This window comes from Bos mutus, chromosome 8 (genome assembly GCF_027580195.1).
Source record: "Bos mutus isolate GX-2022 chromosome 8, NWIPB_WYAK_1.1, whole genome shotgun sequence".
Lineage (NCBI taxonomy): Eukaryota > Metazoa > Chordata > Mammalia > Artiodactyla > Bovidae > Bos > Bos mutus.
In genome coordinates this window covers 13,447,174-13,465,205 of record NC_091624.1, presented here as the reverse complement: position 1 = coordinate 13,465,205, position 18,032 = coordinate 13,447,174, and the positions used below count along the sequence as shown (strand labels likewise).

Genomic DNA, 18,032 nt, shown 5'->3' with positions numbered 1-18,032 from the left:
CCACCCCTGCCCAGCCATTCTTTAGAGCTGTGAATTTCCTCCCAGGAGCCTGAGGCAGAACCTTGCAGTTCTGACCCAGGGGGAATAAAGTAGGCGGAGCTTGGGCATTGCTTCTGCCTGTCTGCTAATCAAACACTTCCTCGTTTCCCATCTGAGCCTGCACTCTCCCACTCTGACATTCCTGGGGTGGGTCTCATGCAAGGTGTCACCTCCTGCAGTCCTTCCCATCTTAAGGGAGGTGAACTTGTGGACCCCCTACCTAGATCTGGGCGCCTGTTTCTAAGCACAGTCGGCAGAGCCTCAAAAAGCAAAGCGAATGAGGTGGGCTCACATGTTGTGATTGAGCCTTCCCTGAGGGGTGTGCCATTCATTGCAGTCTAAGATGAGTGGCGTGGTATAGAGGGGAATAGGGAGTGGTTATAGAAATGGAATAGTTTATGTTTATTTTTTTAAGGAAAAATATTTTTATAATGAAATCTAGATGAGTTATGAAGCTTGACTTTGAAAACACCCTTGATTGACTGAGTTATTTCTCTATTCCATTAAGGTAACTTTCTAGTGAGTTCTGTAACACTAGCCCAGACCTTGGGAGGCATGAGCAGAGGTCCTGTGACCTGCCCCTACACCAGCAGATCTAGGTTGTACGATCAAACTTTCTACCTGTCATTAGATAACCTGTTATACAGCTTGATAGCTCTCTGGGCCACACCTTTAATAATGTAGAATGATCTTTTGGAAGGAGATAGCTGTTTTAAATGAAAGCCAAGCCCAGCAATTATCAAAGTCTAACTCTTTCACATATTTAAGGAGTAATTGCGACTTGTGAGGTTAAGGGACCACTTATAATACTATGGTACATTTGAGTTATTTATGTGAAATGGTGAGTCAGAGGCATCTGGCCATCTGCATAATGTACACAATATACATGAATGTATAAACCAACAGTATGAAACTACCAAATGTTATTGGCCTTGTAAATATCAACGAGGCTGCATCTTATTTCCAGAGTTAAGTAGAGACTGGAAAGGATTATTCTTATCCATCCACAAAGGAGATAATGAATTTTTAGAGTTCTTAGATTTTTTCCTTAATTTTCTACCAAAGTTCTTGAGTTCCCGTCACAGTCATACTCAGGCTCATGAATATCTTCACTCACACCTGTTCCTCTGACTCACACCAGGGGTCAGAGGTCAAGCCTCAGCATCTGCTCCCTTCTCCTCTTAGACTCTTCTCCCAGGAAGCATCCTTTCCTAGGATGGAGTCATTTTCTGCTACCCTAAAAGACCAAGATCCATTTTTTCCAATAAGGCAGGGTCCTAAACACTCTCCTTTCCAAGAAAAATAACCCCTCTGGTTCCCAGACAAATCATTTTAGTTTTTCCATTGTCAGAATCCCTCCAACAGGCCCAACTCAAGTCCATCTGTGAACCGTGCTGTCATGACAACAACTTCAAAAATGAAAGAGCTGTGTAACTGCCTGAGAGTGGTAGGGAGAGCCAGTGTGCCCTTAGCCTCTTGTTACTATGGGACCCTCTCAGTTTCAAGATGAGGTGGTCAGGGAGACATCCAGTCACTCGGTTGTGCAACATGTCTTTATGTACAAAGAGGCCACCGGGCAATGCCTGATCTCAACTATTCTATGTGCAGCTCCAACTCCAATTCTGTGACATCCCACTCTGGTAATTGGAAAGCGTTCTCTCCTTGGTGGAGTCCTGGAGCATTCATTCCTCCTCTCAAGCTCCTGACTTAATCCCATCACACAGGGGTTCGAGAAAATGTTGTGTCTGCTGCAGCTTTTCAGTGAATGTAGGTTGTTGATTGGAATGTTCAGCTTTAGCAGCTCACTCGTGGTGAGTGACATCTCTGTAAATATATCCATTTTGTGGTTGGTTGGGGGTGGGATGGGTGGGGCGGGAGACTGTCGTGCTTACTCTGAACTAGACTTGCTGGACTAGCTGCTGTACTTTGTAACCTGAAGTGTACTTTGACTGTTCTGTCTCCTTCAGATGAAAAACAAAACAAAAGCTGACTTCAGAAATAACACTGCCAGCAACAGCCGATGCTGTACTTGTAGCTTCTCTCTGTTCCTCTGTACAGTGTTAATAGACAATAAACTGCCTTTTCACTGCATCTACCTCTGTGTGTCTGTGCCCACATTCTTTCCCCCTTCTCACCTGCCACGAGCAGACTTCAGGCCAGACCTCGTGGGGAGCACCTCCAACCATTCACTAAAACTCCACACTAATCCAGTGCTTTTCAAACCTAAACCTGCTTCAGCATCACCCGGTGGCATCTGCTAAGAATGTAGAAGCTTAGCCACACCTCAGGGACTCAAGTCTAGATTCTGGGGTGGGGCCCAGTAGCCTGCCTGTTTAGTGATGTCTCCAGGTGATTCTGATACATACTCCATCTAACCCAGCCATGTGTTTGGGGACCTCTCAGTGGGAATCCCGGGGCCTGCCTGTTCCAGCTGGTTTCCACATTAACTAATCCTCTCTCTAACCCCTTCTTGCACATCTGTCGCCACACCTGTCACCCCTGTTCTTGTTCCTTATAAGCCCTCAGCAATGGCACTGACTTTGATCCCATGGGTCAAGCTCGGTCTGCCCCTTAGTTTAAGTAGTAAGTGTTCATCCAGCAGTCTTCTAAACAGGAGCCTCTTAAGATACCTGGGGACTTTGTTTCTCTTCTTTAATGCTATATCCTCTTTCTTTAGAATAGAGTCAGCAAACTATTCATGTCAATGGCAAGAGAGTAAATACTCTGGCTTTGTGGGTCACATGATTTTCATCACAACTACTCAGCTCCACCAGGAAGCAGCCATACACAACGTGTAAGTGAATGAGTGTAGCTATGTTGCATGAACTTTATTTACCAAAACAGACTGGGAGCCAGAATAGGCCCTCAGGCAGGTAGTTTGCTGACCCTGGCCTCAGACAGAGCCTGGCACATAGTAGGAACTCACTGAAAAGTTAAAAAGTTATTGCATGAAAGAATGAACAAAGGACAGGCCTGATGACACCTGCAGAATTGTCACAGTTGTTTTCTTTGAGGCTATGAAATAAACGAAATTCATTGTTCTCATCTGTTGGGTTTTGTGGTAGATTTTTCTGGGTATTTTTTTGTTTTTTTGTGTGTGTCTTTATGCCTGGAAAGTAACTCAGGATTGAAACTGGAATGGTGCCTCAGACTACCAAGCTGAAATTAACAAGAGTTTCAGCCAATAGAAGTTAAAGAAGCGCAAGGACCTTTTGTCCTTGTCGGAAGCGCACCGGGCATATGAGATCTGTGTGGTCCCCGGGCATCTATGCATTTGATCCCAGTGTTTGTGGAACCACATCTTATCTAGTCTATCTTCCACAGTGAATGGCAAGGGTTTCTTGACATTATTCTTTTTGTTAATTGAAAAACTTGTTAAACAAAAGGCTGGAACCACGGTGGACCGTTATACACCCCTAACTCCAGGGCATATCCACAGTGACATGCTGAGTAGTGTGCTGATATCCATTCCCCAGTGTTGCTGTGAATTAAGGGAAGTTATATTTACACAAAGCACTCTGTAAGCAGGAAGTGGATAACGAATGAAGTTTACTTGTGATGAGAAAGTGTCTGTTCCTCTACTTTTCTCAAATGTAAACATAATAAGCTGTTCAGATGTGTTTCAGAACCAGTATGAAAAGGAAGCTGCTTTTCCACCACTGGGTTTGTGACATATTATATTGAACCATATGAAGTCGCCATTTAATAAATCAATAATGTGGAATGGTGACAGTTCCATATAATTCAACCTAATAATTCTTTTAGATCAGAGATCATTTCCCATCATGGAGGGCAAAAGATTAGCAGATAAACTCTATAGCAGGAGGAATTTAGATGAGGAAAGAACTTTGGAAGGGAACATTGTTCTGTACTTAAAACTAGGCATTTCCTCTGGATAGATAGGATTTCCTTTAATGTAACATCGACCTTTTGAGGTAGACATTGCTAATATTCTCCTTAATACATGAGGAAACTGAGTCAAGGAGACAGTAAGGATGTTGCTCAATATAGAGCTAAAAATTAGAATGGAGGTTGGGGAACAAGTTTCAGGCTCAGACACACAGAAAGCTCTTGTTATTAGAGTGGTGTGGAGATACAGCTGAAACTGGATACAGAAGGATTTGGATAACAGAGCCATCTATGCAAAAAAAAAAAAAAAAAGACATAAATGGCACCAGTCCTTACTTTGTACCTTTACTCAAGCAACGGCTCAGTAATAACACTGCCCTCTGGAGGATGGGAGGTGTCTGTGCAGCACTTCCTTCCCTAAAGGAAAGCAGTCAGGCTTATCTGTTTGTCTACCTGGTTGTTTGGAGTCCTCTTGTTCTGCTTGACATTTTTCCTTCCCCATTCATAAAAAGGATGAACAATATTTAAAATCTAGGAGTGGCGTGTCCATTTTCAAACAAGCAAAGGAGGTTTTGTTGTTGTTGTTAATGTTGTTATTATTTTGCCCCTGTTGTAAGAGCTTAGAGGAACAGTGTTCTATGGCACTGTGCAATACCTCTTGCTGTATCAGCCTTCTGCAACCACCGGTAGAACACACTGTCTCCCCAACAACCCAGATCCTCTTCCATTTTTCTCAAACAGTGTCAAATCCTCCACTATATGGACATCACACAAAAGCCTAACTTTGCTATTTAGAACTTAAGGCTATGAGAGCTCAGGTTGATCATCTAATGCAGAAGTCACTAAATGGTTAGCCACCGGCTGAATCTGTGGTTATGTTGGTTATAACCTGTGGTTACGTTGGTTTTGCCTGCATCATGTTTTAAAACCATTTTTAATTCACTGCCAATAATAATAATAATAAATTAAGAGGAGTGTGATTTCAGCGATGGATTTCCAGCTTCTCTTGACATTTCAGAGGGTCTGTCAACCGTGGGCCTCTTTTCCTGGCTGACAAGTACCTGGATCTGATGGTGGCTGCCTCCTTCAGAGGAGTCACACTCTCTTGCTCACCATCCCCACCCCTACTTCCTATTACCTTACTCTTGGCCAGTTTCCTTTGCGTATAGTACCTGCCTGGCACCTGTTGATGTATGGTAGGGAATCTACCATAACCTACTCATTTTATGGCTGGTTCCCAGATAAGACTTACCTAAAGGGAGATGGCAGAGCCAGAATCAGAGCTGAACTTCTGAACTCCTTTGGAAAAATAAGGTTTTGCACTAGGTTTGGATTTGAATTTGATGGAAGCATTTAAAAATTTTGAACAGCCCATAAGCAGAAAGCCAATATCAGAATTTGATGCTTGTGCTTTTTACCAGAAGGACCCACGTGACTTTATAATAATAGATTATCCCAAGGCTGGTGAACTCATTTACCACTCAAGAGGAAAGAAAAAATTCATTTCCTATGACAACTTCTAGTATATAGATTATTCTACTCTCTGTTTCTTAGGCTAAATGAATCATGTCACGTTTTCAGAACTTTGTGGTATCATGTCTTATGGTTGATAGTTGCATTCATGAAAAATAAAAATTGTTGTAGTCAACAACTATTGACTATTTCTGGGGTTTTGTATCCCTTCCTAGGAAAAAGTAACAAGATGCAAAGGCCATATGTGTTTAAGTTTAAATGTGATTTTCTTTTCCCTCCTAATCCTTAGTCTCTTATTGTGCTCCTGAGATCATGTGGTCACAGAATAGTAATAGTCTTTAACTTTCACTTTCTTATCTTACTAAGCATAATAATCAGTAGAAAATTTGACATTTCAAAGACCTGATGAAATATGGATCTTTTCTCTCAGAGCTTGTCATCAAAAATCAGTGTATTTTCTTTTTAATATAAGATGATAAATTACATTTTCCAACTTTTTTTTTTCCCACTTCAGAGTCACCAAGTATAGAAAATATGAGCAGCAGACTTACCCTTTTAAGGCCAGGATTCTTAAGTCAACCCAAGAACAACCCAGAGGTGACATAAATCGTATAGCCAGTGTGAATTGTTCATCCGTCAGAATATGCAGACTCATATTCTTTCTCTTAAAGAGCTTATTTCAAATCAGAGTACAAGGAGCAATTCAGTCATGTCTTCTTTCTCTGGAAGACTGACTAAATCTTACTCTATTCAGAGGCATGATATGAGATGCTGTCTCATACTTTAGCTCAGTTTTTCCTAAACTTGGACTTTTGGTATCACCTTATTTCTGTCCTCTGTGTGTACCACCTGTGAACCATCATTTACTCTTTTAACCACTTTTTTTTTACTTAAAAGGTAACTTTGTCACCCTATGATAAGTAAAGAATCTGCCTACAATGCAGGAGACCTGGGTTCGATCCCTGGGTCAGGAAGATCCCCTGAAGAAGGTCATAGCAACCCACTCCAGTATTCTTGCCTGGAGAATCCCATGGACAGAGGAGCCTCTCAGGCTATAGTCCATGCGGCTGCAAAGAGTTGGACACGTCTGAGCAACTAATGCTTTCACTTCCAAGTAGGTAGCACATGCCATAAAAGCAACTGTTGAAACAATAAATCAGCATTATTAAGTTTCAGCTGCACACAGTTGCCTAATAACATATACAGTTACCTGAGACCAACTCTTTCATTGTTAAAGAGAGGAATAGCCAGATTAGAGACTATACCCCCATCTGTTTGATATAATCAGATGGCATGAAAGATAGTGAAAACCATAATCATTGTCTCACTGTGTGGTTCAGTGTTGTTTAATGCCATCTTATATACTCCTTTGGAGGGCATGGCATCCCACTCTGGTATTCTTGCCTGGACAGTCCCAGGGACAAAGGAGCCTGGTTGGCTACAGTCCATAGGGTTGCAAAGAGTCCAACATGGCTGAAGTGATACAGCACATATACCCCCTAAAATTTTGGAAGCACTGCCTTCCTTCATTGCATTCCCTAAAAAAATCCCAGTTTCTCATTTTGAAGATCAGGATGAGAAATACAAAGTGACTTGTTCAAAGCAACAGGAAATAAGAGCAGAGGCACAGAGCTGGAATTCAAGCCCAAGTTGGGATGACCTCAGATTCTTTCTGTTTTACCAGGTGCCCATCACGCCATTCCTTTTACAAGGAATGAATTGAACACATCAGCAGCAAACTTAAAACTCTCCAGGAAAGCTCTCCATCATTTAAACAAACAAAAGTAACATCTGTTCCAGTTAGAGCTGTCTCCGGCATAAGCAGTTTTGCACTGATAGGGATCAGATCTAATTGGGCTCCTTCTGCCTTTCTTGAGTGAAGTTGCACAATCAGATGTGAATTTCCAGATAGAGCAGGAAAGTGATGCAATAGACAAGTACATGGGCCCAGTGGCTGCCTCCGCCGTAAGGCTTTCTGGCCTTCAGCTTCAGTACCTCTCCTGAGCTCTAGTAAGCCCACTCCTGCTCAGCAGACCTCTTGATTAACTCTTGTTGAGTCAGGGATGTAGTCGATGGAGGCTGCAAAACTGACTGAGCACTGGAGAATGAGCAGAACTTAATGGAGAAAGAATCACTCGTGGACATCTTAACTTTCTTTTTCTTTTCCCTTCCTTTCCCATCCCTCCCCTGCCCTGCCCTTTTCCCTCTTCCCTTCTTCTCTTTTCTTCTCTATTGAATGAGTCTGCTTTTGACACAAGGTTCTCTCCCAACTGTAGGATGAATTGACCTCAAAAAGTTCATTAATCCTCTCAGAAAGCACCATGTTCTCTGGTCCTCATTTCTTGTTTGCTGCACATTACTGGAACATCTTCTTAAAAATATAATTATACTAGGGCCCCACTTCAGAGATTCCAATCTAATTGGTATGGATGAGGCCTGGGGCATTTATTAAAGGGCTCCAAGTGATTCTCATGGGCAGTTAGGGTTGGAAACCACAGCACAAAAGATCCCAGAGCAGGCAGGAGTGGTCCAGGCTGGAATCCTTGTCTCAACTCTGCAAACCAAGCAAAAAAAAAAAAAGTATGCTTTGGCATCTGAATCAAAATCAAGTCCCAAGTCTGTCACTGGTCAGCTTGGTGATTTGGGGGCTGCTGCTGCTGCTGCTGCCGCCAAGTCGCTTCAGTCATGTCCGACTCTGTGCAACCCCATAGATGGCAGCCCACTAGGCTCCTCTGTCCCTGGAATTCTCCAGGCAAGAACACTGGAGTGGGTTGCCATTTCCTTCTCCAAAGCATGAAAGTGAAAAGTGAAAGTGAAGTCGCTCAGTCGTGCCCAACTCTTAGCGACCACATGGACTGCAGCCTACCAGGCTCCTCCATCCATGGGATTTTCCAGGCAAGAGTATTGGAGTGGGGTGCCATTGCCTTCTCCTATTTGGGGGCAAGTTACTTCAGTTCAACAAGTCTTAGTTTCCTCTCCTTTCATGAAAGGAGAATAATACCTATACTGTAGGAATCCTACTGGGAATGTTTTAAAGTCTTTTCTTTCTGCTTTTCCTTTCTCCTTTCTCTCTCATTACAAAAGAAAAGTGAGGAAGGTTGTAGGGAGAAAAGGCAGCTGAGAAAAATAGAGAAATTAAGTCAAGAAAAAAATGAAATGAAACTAGAGGCCTCAATCTAGCATAGATTTCTGAATGTTTATTTCTCTTTCTCCCATTTGTTTGAGCAATTCAGCTTGTAAAATGTACAACACAATACTACTAATAATTATCAACCAAACCCCTGAATTCTAAGTTCTTGGGTCTGTTTTTAAAACAATAAAAACATGAGATGATAGAATTGGCATTTGGAGTGTGAGGGACCCGGGTCTGGGCTCTCTCCTAGATATGCCATTTACTATGTGACTTAGAAGAAATCCTTTTTCCTCTTTTGGCCCCAACTTTTTCATGTAAAAAATGAGTAATTTTACTGGATGACTGTTAAGAGGACTGTGAGTGACATTCTAGGTGGATGTCAACATCAAAGACATTTCTCTATAATGAAAGAAAAGAAAAAAACATCAAACTGCTGCTGCTGCTGCTGCTAAGTCGCTTCAGTCGTGTCCGGAAGTGTTTTTTCTAAAAGATGCCAAAATCCCTGGCCTTTAAAAGCCAACACATAGACAATCCTCTGCAGCCCTGGCCTGGCCCTAGGAGTCCCTGGGCAAATCCCCCATCACCGCCTTGCTCCAGGGCCTTTCCAAGCCCAGTGGAAAACCAGTAGCCATTTTCCTGTGTGTGAAATTCAGTGGGCAGATACCTGATTTACCAAGACTTATTTGGACTGCAAGGAGATCCAACCAGTCCATTCTAAAGGAGATCAGCCCTGGGATTTCTCTGGAAGGAATGATGCTAAAGCTGAAACTCCAGTACTTTGGCCACCTCATGCGAAGAGTTGACTCATTGGAAAAGACTCTGATGCTGGGAGGGATTGGGGGCAGGAGGAGAAGGGGACGACAGAGGATGAGATGGTTGGATGGCATCACTGACTCAATGGATGTGAGTCTGAGTGAACCCCGGGAGTTGGTGAAGGACAGGGAGGCCTGGCGTGCTGTGATTCATGGAGTTGCAAAGAGTTGGACACGACTGAGCGACTGAACTGAACTGAACTGAATGGTTCATCATGGTTGAAAAGAAGAATTTGGATTCCATTTAAAAAATATAAACAGACTGGCCTTATCAGGGGCCTGACATCCATGTGCCCCTCTCTTTCCGGATCCAGAAAACTCTGGAGGATTGGTAAAGACACACCTGGAATCTACAGGGAGTTGAGGGCAGCAGATACATACCACTGCCTATCTCTTCTAGATGGTTTCTTCATGGGAACCTTAAGGATTGGAGCAACAGAATGACGGTGCTTCGCTCTGGGTGAATTAGGAACGCCTTCTCTTGTGCTCCAAAGCTGAGTGTCCAGTGTAATAGGATTTGAAATCAATAACCAAGTTCTGCTCCTTGACAACTCTGTCTCTTAGGGCACAGGCTCTTAGCCTTTGTGTTCTACAGTATACCAAAGACTGTTTAAGCACAGGCAGATTGGTGTTGATGCAAAGAGCTTCAGAAGCAATAGATTAAAAGCCAGTCAAGGAAGTTCCAGTTCAACAAGTTTCGTTGGCTGAAGCTTGGCTGAGGACAGTTTGGTTTGAAGTCTTTTCATGTCCCAGGAGAGAATTCCCCTTTCTGGCTGCCCAAAGGAGAAGTAAGAATTCTCAGATTATTTCCTGAAGCCGTGGCTGGGTAATGAAATCCTTCATTGCATATATAGAAACATTCATCATCACCAAGGCACCCAGCTCCCGGCTGAATAAAACAGAGAATTCCCCCTTTACCCTTTCCTTCTAGAATCCTTCTCTCTGAAATTCAAAATTTGCTAAAATGTGACATCTTCTCCTCCATCTCTGTTCTCCACCAAACTTTGGGTCCCCTTGCTTACTAACATAAATTTGCATTTTTACCAAAGGAGTCCTCCACCACCCTCCACTGGCCACATTCTCACCCAGCTTTACTCATACTGTTTCAGACACACCTAGATAGGCCCTTTCCTCCCCACATTTGGGAAGTCTTGGTCATCGAGCTCAACCCAGCTGGAATGCCTTCGTCTCATTCTGCCCCCTGCACCTGCCTCTGGCCCCTCATTGCCAGCCTTCCTCTGAACTCCTGTGTCCATCTACGTGGCCGTGCCTTTACCTGGGCCTTCTGTATTCACGTAGCCAAAGACTCATTTTCTAGCTCCAGAAATGGATCAGGATTAGCATTTCTTCTCTTGAAATCTGTTGATTTCATCTTGAGACACAGACTTACTGACTGTGGGTTGAAAACACAAATGAAGATTTAATGCCAACTAATTCTTGGCTCCCAAATCTCAGTGGGAAGCACGGGGCAGGAGTCTTTGTTAAAAAAAAAAAAAAATGGGGAGAATTTTTGTTTTAGTTTTCCTCTCCTGGTCAGTAAGAAAGAAGCTTGGTATTGTGCTGACAGCCATGGGTCTTCTCTTTTCAGGCAAGAGGAGAGACTGAACTTAAATCAGCAGTTTCCAGAAAAGTTTAAAGCAGAGCACAGACAAAATAGTTTTCTTGTGCCTCGCAGGACAAGGGTATGTAGGTGAGTGAGGGCTTAGTACTTTAGCAGTGGCTGGGCAAGCAGACAGTCACATCATCCTGAGGATGTCCAGCTCTGTAAGGATTAGGCTGCTGCAGTACACCGGTTCGGGCTGATAGAAAATGGGACTAGAGTTTCCCAGCAGGACTACTGTGTATGGTCGTTCAGATTGCTCACTGCATAATCCTAGAGGGCTCCATTCACATAGAGGATGGTGTGAATGGTGCTCTTTGAGTTGTGCATTGCACGATGTGCCCACTGTACATGCTTAGGCATAGACATGCTTAAGTAGTATGTAAATTCTTTAAAACACATAGGTGAAAATCACCCAGAAACTTACATTACAAACAAAGCATTAAACCCATAGTAGACTTGCTGTAGTGTGTCAGGTTGCAAGAGCCAATTTTAACTCTAAGGACTACAGACTAACTCTTTAGAACCAATAACCAAGACATACTCCTAGGAACCAGGCCTGTTTTTCCTTGATTTTCCTCCAGTTTAGCACAGTAATAATCACAGGGTATGAATGAATGGGTCATGGTGTCATCACTGAGAAAAAGGACCAGAATGAGCAGTAGGGCCAGTTGCTCTTTGTTCTAGGACATAGGTATTGCCCGGCACAAAACATTCACCAGTGGCCAATTAGAAATCTTTCTTCGACCAGAGTGACCATATGTCCCACTTTGGATGTGTTTTCCCAGCCTCATTCTCAGTAGTGTTACAGCTGGGATGGTAAAGTGTATGGTCACACTACCTCCAACATGCAGATGGGCATCTCTGCTTGGTCAGCATCCCTACACCCAAGACTGGCCTTTCCTTCCATTGATCCTTTGGCAGTTCCTGGGATACGGACACAGTGTTGTAGACACAGCACTCCAGGCACAGCGAGAGCCCTTTCTCCAGATAGACTGATACGAGTCAGAGGGCTATGGACAGTCCACCATCACATCAAATCACTTCCTTTTTTCTTTGCCATTTATAATTAGTTCCATATCACTACGGGCACTCAGTAAAAAGGAAGAATTAGACAGAAAGCAGAACATTCTCAGACCCGGTACTTCTTAGCCAGCTAGAGACTCAACAGAGGACATTGGCTCTTGGCTTGTGCCATTTGCCTGCTGCTCACAGTTGTCGCCAGAGAAGATGCATTGTTGGGGGTGTTCAGTAGTTATAATTACCATGGACAGCACACGAGAGGGAGGAGGGTGACTTAAAGACCTTTGCAGATGTACGTTCATCCAACAACCATCAAGAAACTCACACGAGACAGTGGAGGTGCTGCCCGGGACCTGAACCCATGGTGCACGGGGGCTCAGAGTTCTGAGCCCAGCTGCCACTTCTTTGTCCCTCTGTTCCTTTATACATAAAGTGGTGATGAGCATTACATCTCTTGTGAAGTGTTTTTGGACACTGCCTGGAAATCACAAGCAGAGTTAAACTATTAGCTGTTGGTAGGAGTAGTAACTACAGCCTTGAGAATTAGAGAGCAAACCCTAGGAATGGTAAGAAACAGGGATCAGGAACCATTATTCCTGGGGAGCAAATCCGGCCCTTTGTCCGTTTTTGTAAATAAAGTTTTATTAGAATTCATCTCTGCCCATGTATTTATACACTGTCTAGGGAAGGAAGCCATATGGCCCACTGAAACTTAAAAAACTGTCTCATACTCTGTGCTTGTGCTCAGTTGTGTCCAGCTCTTTGAGACCCCATGGTCTGTAGCCCAACAGGCTCCTCTGTATAAGGAATTTTCCAGGCAAGAATACTCCATGTGCTACTCCCACTCCTGTGGATTTTCCTGACCCAGGGATCGAACCCACACCTCTTGTGTCTCCTGCATTGGAAGACAGATCCTTTACCACTGTGCCACTGAGAAGCCCCCAGAATTGCCTAATACTTTACAAAAAACGTTTGCAGTTACTCAAATTTCCTATTCTCCTAGCATTTGCTGAACACTGAGGAAATACCCTGAACTGTACTACACTTTTTAATATAACTTACTAATTTTTTTAAGAAGTAGCTCTTCGAGATCAGTAGAAATGTGCCCCTATTTTACATAGGAGGTTCAGAGCACTGGTGACTTGTCTAAAACTCAGAGCCAGAGTTCATTCTCTGGTCTCCTGATCCAGAATTCCAGGAGTCATCAAGGCAGACAACCTGAAGGAGTTGGGTTTGCATTTGCCCTTAAAGAATGAGTGTGGTTGTCAGTACGCAAGGATGAGAGCCTGGGAGGGCATTCAAGGCAGAAGGAACTTGTTGATCAAAGAGCCCATGGGGGGAAGTGGAGGCTGTCTGCTCCTCTGTTTTGGTGGAACAAAGGCGCCCAACGAGTGGGAGGATGTGCAGCGGAAGAAGTGGCTTGAGGCCAGTGTTGGGGGACAGGGTGTTCCTCAAGGAAGAAGTTGCAACTGAGAGTTCAGGACCAGGCCTGTGGCTGTATTGTGTTTGGCCTTTATTTTATTGACTCATACAAAGATATTTTGTTTGGTTTGGTTTAAATTTGAATTTACAACCAACAAATTCCACAATTTCTTCTTCTCCTCTTGAAAAAGCAGAAGATCTAGCCATACTGGACGTTCCCAGGAGGCAAGAATCAGCTGGAGATGAGGCCAGTTACCTCCTTTGGATGAGGCGTGATTGGTACCACCTTAGACCCAATCGAGGGGAGTCCTTGTCCTGAGCCCTTGGTTTTAATAAGGCCTTGCTCTGGTTAAACCCTTTCCCATGAGGGGAGACATTTTGAGGCCCAGGGGACTGGCCTGTACCACCCCTCGTCTCTAGGCTGTGCTTTAGATACCAGGACTCAGAATTCTCTGCCAAAAGGGCCAAGCTCACTTCCATGGGCCCCTTCCCTATGGCTGAGGGGTGTACCAAGGGAAAGCAGATTGTGTTGGGGGCACAGTGTGTGTGGATAGAACTTTGATGTTCAGGCTGGGCTGTCCAGCCCTGGCTGCAATGCCCCTAGAGTTGCAGGACAAAGGCGGGGAGTAAGGAGAAAAGGGACCATGCATAACAGGCCAGAGGATCTCACTGGGCACCTCTAAGTCTCAACAGGGCACTCCTAGGAACCTGAGAACACATGAACTTGACCTTCAGAGTCAGTATGAAGTGTATTTGCCAACTTAGGAGGAGAGAATGCAGTTTCTTTACTAATTTTGAGCTTGATTTCCAACTTTTAAGTACTGAGACAGTTTGAATGTGGGCCTCTATTTGTGTGCTTGCTCCCAGGCTCGAAAACATCCGGGGTGAGCCTGGCTGCAATCCCCAACATCTTACTCTATAGCTGTGTCCCTCCCCAATGTCTTACACGACAGCTGTGTCCCTCATTGACCTGACCTATCTGGTTGTTATAGGAGTTTGTGGGCCTTCCTCTGAACAATCCTGGGGGGAAAGATCGAAGATTTCTGGTCAGAGCCACAGTTTGCCAAATGAACACCTAGAGACAGAGAATGAGACAGGAAGGCCAGTTAGGGGCCACTGCTAGATAAAGTAGGATGACTGTCATGCAAAAAGGAAGGGATGAATTAGCGGTCTGATCAAGGGAGATCTGATAGACTTAACATACAGGGGGACAGGGAGGAGGAGGCAGAGTGTTCAGTGTCTAAAAAAGAATAACTTAGCCCTGAAGCCAGGGCATTCAGACACCAGCTCTGTTGCTTACAAGTTGCATGACCTTTGAGTACCTCCCCTAATCATTTGTCCTTGGTTTCCTCATCTATAACATAGGGATGAGTGATCTAGCAGCATCTCTCTCACGAGGCTGTCATGAAGGTTGGATGAGTTAATATTTGTAGTTAAAATAGCGTTCAGTACAGAATATATGCTTACTATTATCTGTCAGCTCTAGGTGGTAGGTATGCTAGAGTGGGTTATGTTATTTTTTGTATTTTCATTTTTTAAGCATTGCTTCAAAATAATATCCTTCAAAAAGAGATATTGCAGAGCTAGATTACTTAAACTCCTGCATGCCTGTGAAACATTTGGTAATCTTGTGAAAAGGCAGTTTGGGGTTCAGGAGGTAGGGGACAGGGTCCTTGCCTGCATGCTAAGTGGCTTCAGTCGTGTCCTACTCTTTGCAACCCTATGGACTGTAGCCCGCCAGGCTCCTCTGTCCATGGGATTCTCCAGGCAAGAATACTGGAGTGGATCCTTCAGGGGATCTTCCCAACCCAGGGATTGAACCCGGGTTTCCCACATTTCAGGTGGGTTCTTTACCACTTGTACCACCTGGGAAGCCCAGGGAAGGTCCTAGATTCTGCATTTCTAACAGGGCCCCAGATGGTCCCATGTTGCTGGCCCACTGGCCATGCTGAGCAGCAAGGCTGTAAAGGAATCGAGGTCCATCGACGTTTCCAGGACCGAGGACTGTTTTGGTTATCCACTGCTGCTGCTGCTGCTAAGTCACTTCAGTCGTGTCCAACTCTGTGTGACCCCATAGACGGCAGCCCACCAGGCTCCCCGGTCCCTGGAATTCTCCAGGCAAGAACACCAGAGTGGGTTGCCATTTCCTTCTCCAATGCATGAAAGTGAAAAGTGAAAGGGAAGTCGCTCAGTCGTGTCCGACTGTTCGCAACCCCATGGACTGCAGCCTACCAGGCTCCTCCGTCCATGGGATTTTCCAGGCAAGAGTACTGGAGTGGGGTGCCATTGCCTTCTCCACTGCTGTAGTACAAATCACCCAAAGCTAGTAGCTTAAAACTAAAACAAGTATTTGTTAATATTACCGCCATTATTGTCTTTGTTATTGTTACTATTGTCTCACTCAATTCAGCTGTGCGGTTCTTGCTCAGGATCTTATGGTAGCTGGGGCTTACTCATCTTGAAGCTCCCTCCTGCTTTGCCGTGCCCTGGGACCTCAAACTGGGGCTGTCAGCCAGAATTTTACCTGTGACCTCTGCAAGTGGCACGGGGCTCTTCACAGTCCAGTAGCTGGGTTCCAAAAACAGGTATCCCCAGAGAGAGAGCCAGGCTGAAGCTGTGTCACCTTTTCTAACGTAGCCTAAAGTCACTCAGTGTCACTTCTGCCACTTTCTAGTCTTTAGAAGCAAGTCGGGCTCTGGCACACAGCATGGTGATTATAGGAAATGATTATTATATACATTTGCGAGTGTGTGTGTGCTCAGCCATGGACTGTAGCCTGCCAGGCTCCTCTGTCCATGGGATTTTCCTGGCAAGAATATTGGAGTGAGTTGTCATGCCCTCCTCTAGGGGATCTTCCCAGCCCAGGAATTGAACTTGCTTCTCCTGAGTCTCCTGCAGTGGCAGGTGTATTCTTTACCACTGAGCCACCTGGGAAGCCATTATATATGTAGAGAGAGTATATAATCCAAAAATAGTTATATACCTGAAAGTTGTTAAGAGACTAGATCTTAAATGTTCTCACAAAATAGAAATGAAAGAAAAAGTGACCCAATATGTATTTTGAAATGAAAAGAAGCTGTGTCCATGAGGGTTGCACTGGTCTTAGATTTAAAATGCCAGGGCTGAAATCCCAACTCTACCCTTCACTGGGCAGGAAACTCCCATGCATAGCATTGTACTTTGGCCTCCATTTCTACACCTTGTAAAAGGTTTTTCTTCTTTGGAGATCTGAAAAGTATGTGAATGAGCCCAGCAAAGTGCCTGTGACTCAAATGATTGTTGGTAATTTGTTGTTGAATAAGAAATCCAGAGAAAGGGTGGACACATTTCACATTGGGCAGAGGAGTCATCACTGATCCAAAACAAAAGTGCAGGCGACTAATAATGGTCCTGAGTGATGAAGCCAAATGACTGGATGCCTAAACATTAAAATATTCAAGGACAAAAAAAAAAAAAAAAAAAAAAGTGAGTCATGAAAGCTAGTCCATACACAGAGGAGGGCTCCATGTCTTGAAGGGAGAAATACCAAAGGATTTGGAGCTCTGTCTTAAAACCCCTCAGGGGTTTTGCTTCCTTGCTTAAGGAAGTTCTGGCAGGAACAGAGAGCTGAGGATGAGTGTCCTAGGGAAAGCTGACATGGTTGTGTTTAAATTCATGAGTTTGAAGTGCCTGGTGGGCCAAACGGGGCTCTTCCTGCAGTAGGCAGGGACATGTGTGTATCCGTCTCCATCACTAGACTATTAGCTTCCTGAAATCACAGACTTGGCTCTTTGCTCTGTGATAGTCCCAGTGCAGTGGTCTGGCACAGCATTTGGCACATAGAGAGGACCCAGTTCATATTTATTGGATGAATGAATGAATGAATAAATGGGAAGATGGTTAGGACCTAGACTGTGGGGTCTGGAATTCTGGCAGCCTTTCCCAGGCTTGGTCTTAGGGGCAGTGCTCCCAAGGAGGGAGAGACTCCTGGGTCTGCGCAGAGACCCCTGTGGCCCTGGGGTATGGTCTATGCTGTGGGTCAGGGGGCAGGGGGCTGTGGGAGACCTAGATTTGCTGGGAAACCTCACTCTTCCACTAAATAGAAACTGAAACTGGAATTGCAGGAGACAATGAAGATCAACAGCGGCTATTTTGATTCTTAGGCTATCTTACTCCTAAGCTGCTCTCTCCACTTCCTGTTTATAGCCTCAGAAGAGTCAAAGGGACCAAACCTCTGAGGTGAAGGTTTCCTCTGGGGATTTCTAGGCAGATCAGCAACAGGAAACCATAAGGACTCTGCCAAGACAGATGTTTGTCTTTCAGCTAACCTGGCAGGTGTGATGGTGTCCTCGCTGGGGTGGGCAATGCAGATTCGTGAAAAAGGAGCCTCCAGCTCTTCGTCTGGCCTTCAGCATCCACCCCTCTTACCCAGATCCGCACCCCCTGAATCCTGGAGACTGCATGTGAAGTCAGTCGGTGCAAGGGCACTGGAGGGGGGCGGCCGCGGGGGCTGCAGGTGTGAATCTCTGGCTGGGCTGCCTGGGCAGCTGCGTTTCACTTTCAAACGCCTGGGAGGAAAGGCTGTCTGTGGCCGGCCATCTGTCTTCACAAGAGGAATCTCAGGATTTCCTCCAGTGACAGAACAAGATTCCCAGGTTTTCGGAGAGTGGCCCTAGACCCGGTTCCTATCCTGGCTACAAAA

At 44.7% G+C, this 18,032-nt stretch overlaps 1 protein-coding gene and 1 long non-coding RNA gene across 4 annotated transcripts in view; one reads left to right on the top strand and one right to left on the bottom strand.

The window, feature by feature from the left end:
• PALM2AKAP2 (PALM2 and AKAP2 fusion) overlaps window positions 1-18,032 on the top strand; it is a 515,173-nt gene that overhangs the window by 300,387 nt on the left and 196,754 nt on the right. The window lies entirely within an intron of this gene.
• On the bottom strand, window positions 7,291-10,703 carry LOC138988950 (uncharacterized). Its single transcript, XR_011465220.1, has 3 exons — window positions 10,583-10,703; window positions 9,688-10,079; window positions 7,291-7,915 (listed from the first exon to the last, which is right to left on the bottom strand). It is a non-coding gene; the product is annotated as an uncharacterized lncRNA (long non-coding RNA).